The sequence below is a fragment of the Dromaius novaehollandiae genome, chromosome 26, assembly GCF_036370855.1.
Source record: "Dromaius novaehollandiae isolate bDroNov1 chromosome 26, bDroNov1.hap1, whole genome shotgun sequence".
In the NCBI taxonomy this organism is placed as follows: domain Eukaryota; kingdom Metazoa; phylum Chordata; class Aves; order Casuariiformes; family Dromaiidae; genus Dromaius; species Dromaius novaehollandiae.
Window position 1 is genome coordinate 7,943,075 of NC_088123.1, and position 3,135 is coordinate 7,946,209.

General features: G+C 50.9%; 1 long non-coding RNA gene across 1 annotated transcript in view; it reads right to left on the minus strand.

Moving 5' to 3' along the window:
- Positions 1-1,721, minus strand: part of LOC135323672 (uncharacterized) — an 8,084-nt gene extending 6,363 nt beyond the window's left edge. The window contains exon 1 of the long non-coding RNA XR_010385149.1: positions 1,536-1,721. This is a non-coding gene — a long non-coding RNA (uncharacterized LOC135323672). The remainder of the gene's footprint in view (positions 1-1,535) is intronic.
- Positions 1,722-3,135: the final 1,414 nt, after the last annotated feature.

Here is a 3,135-nt window from a genome sequence, read left to right on the forward strand (position 1 = left end):
GAAGGTGTGCATATTTCTGCAGCCGCGTAATGCCTGGTGTATTTTACAAAATCTATTTTTGCCATAGGAATATATTCGGAAAGTAGATTGCAAAACCCTTTTGACTGCATTTTTCCTATCCTTCCCCGTTGTCTTGTGATGTATTTGGATATCGTAGGACTGGTTCGTATTGTTCACTCAGCACCACCTTTCAAAGCCTCCCAAGGCGAGCTGGGCCCTCCCGTGCCCAGGGCAGACCCGCGCAGCCTGGGAGATCTCCCCGCCAGAGGACAGGACGGAAACGCAGAAGGGAGATTCGTTACTTAGCCAAAATTAGAGATGCTGCTCAGATGGCGGGTGACACCCGCGCCGCAGCAGCCCCAGACCCGGCTGCCTTCCCCAGCAGCCCGGTTTGGGACGGAAACCCTCCGTTTTGCATCCTGCCTTGCATTCGCCCTCCTTTCCTATCGCAACCAAGGAACCGCGCGGCAAAGCCCCCCTCGCCAACCTCTGCGCGAGCAGGGACGTCCCGCGGCGGCGCGGGGCCGCGTGGCTCCTGCTGAGCTCAGCAGTGCTGGGATTAAACGTCCTGTCTCCATTGCGGATACATCGCGCATTAAGCAAACGTCAGAAAGTATTTGCTGGTTTCCCAATAAACCCCCGGTTTAGTAATACTGAGTTTTCAGCTGCAGCTATTCTCTTTCAGTACAGCTGGGGGGATGCTGGGTTTGGAGGAGATTATTTAGACTTAAGGGGATTTGCGGTTTCTTCTGCACTTCCCCAGCATCTACTGCAGCGGGGCCGGGTGACGCGGGCAACGCAAGAGCGGTTAATGATGCCCCAGATCAACAGGCTGAAATGTCTTAATTATGCAGCATCCACCTCCACGCGGTGTCCGGGCCCCGAGACGGGTCCGCGCCGGGGCCGACGCACGTGAGCAGAGGTTCCCAGTCCTTCCCCTCCCCAAACTGCTGGATTTCTGGTTCTTGCACAAATAATGCTTGAGCAGCATCTGCGTTTTCCCCAAGTGGTATCTTCCGCAGTGCTCCAGCCAGCTTTAAACGCCCGCTTTCCTTCCTCACGATACGATTACAGAGTCTGATGGATTTTGCCGTAGCAGGAGCTCTGGGCGGTGGGAACCTCTTCTGCATTATTTAAAATTTTCAGCATTGAAAAATCAATGATTGCACGGAAACTGCTCTGCCTCCAGGCAAGTTTCGGGGGAGTCCTGTCCCGAGCCAAGACAAAAATCCCCCTTCTGCAAAACCTGCTGCGGGTGCCTGGCTTTGCCCGTGTGAGTGGGTGCGGGCTCCCGGGCAGTGCCGGCAATATATATATCCATATATAAATCCAAAGTGGTGTTTAAAAACTACCGCTACTTTGCCTTTTTCCCAGGCTTTTTCCCTCCCTTGCAAGGAAAGCGGAGGGTGCCGCTCACCCGCCCGGGGCTGCGGGCGCTTCCCTGCCTTCCTGGGGGCCTTTTTCCCAGGGAGAGCCGTACGGAGACGGATGGTTTTATTTTACATGACTCACTGATGATCTAAGAAATTAATTACCTGCTCGTTCCTCCCCTCCCGCGTGAGGTCACGGGCGGCTGGCGGGAGCAGCCCGCCGTCCTCTGGCTGGTGGCATCATAGCTCCTGCTTTAAAGACCAGAGACAAATGTCAGAATTGCCAGTTTAGGTTAAAATCAGATTTAAACGTCTCTTACTAAACACAGAGGCGCACAAACTCAATATGTCATCTTTAATGGTTCAGAACAAAGCCTAGAAAAATAGTGTCCCAGCACACAGGAATTTTATAACCTTTGATATATAGCTTTCATTATTAGCAATAATTTCTGTAACTGCATCCGGATCCGCGGGAACACATATTGAATAATAATTCTGTTTTTTTGATTCGCTCCCTCTTCCCTCCCGACCGCTTTGCTGAGGTCCCTGGTTGCGCGGGACCCTTTCCGCCTCGCGGGGAGGCTGCTGCTTCGAGCCCCCGAGCAGAGCTGCGTCCTCCGTTCTGCCTTTTATGCCAATAGTCTTTTGTTTTCTTTTCGTTCCTCTACTTTTTGTTTTTTGGCCAACACCCACTGCTCCCTCCCCGACGCTTTTGTCATGATATTAAAATCTAATTACCCAGACAACTCTCTTCACCTAAGTCATCAGCAGGCCCAATTATTTCTAATGCATGCGCAGCCCCCCATACGCACCAGCACGCACATAAAGGAGCGAACAATAAAAAGGCGTTCGCTAACCTCCGCCTTTTTTCACAGTCAGGCTTCAAGTTCACATGTGAATTTATGCCAGTTTTGACATTAGCAGGAAAAATTAACAGTTCTCACCAAAAAAAAAAAAAAAGAAACTTGCACAAAAGAGGTTTTGTGTTTCAAGCAGAATAAATTATGGTGTGATGTTATTAAAACACTTAGTTGTTAAGTTGCCAAGAAAATCCAGTATATTCACACGGACTCGAGGACCTGTCTCCATGCAAAGTAATTAAATTAGATTTATGGGCTGCATTACATCAGTGTTTGATAGTTCATTTTTCCTTTCTTCATATTTTGTCCTGCTTTATTAGAGCATGTGACAGATGGTAAAAATAGTGTGAAGTTTCTTGGCCCTGTGCTAAATCCCCCTTCGGTAGTATATCTCTCTTCTGTCAGTTCTCCCCAGCGATGATAAATTAACCTCTCCTCTTCTATCCCGAGTGTGGCAGTAAAGCACTCCTTGACACAGCACTATCACTTTATCTTAATCTGTGCTGTTGTAGGGGTGGGGTGGGGAAGGAAGCGAAAGGGAGATGATGCAATCGCTACCACGAGTTGAGAAAAAAAGATTTATTGTGTCAAAAAAAAAAAAAACGGAGAGCCAGGAAGAGTGCTGATTTATAGACTCTGCTTTGTTAGATGTATTTTTCCCTCGTCTGGAGCTTCCCCTTTCGAAGCGGGATCGAGGGATGGGGCTCTTCGGGGATGCTTCGACACGGGGGCCCTCGGCTTCCAGGCGCCCTCGCTCCCGCGCTCCCACGCTTCCCTCCGGCGGGCGGATGGACGGAGGAGCCTCCTCCTCCTCCTCCTCCGTCGCAGAAAGGCGATGTGCAAAGCGTCCCCACCCAGGGGAGGGTCCGGCAGCCTCCGGAGCGAGCGGCACCCCTGGCCCGGGA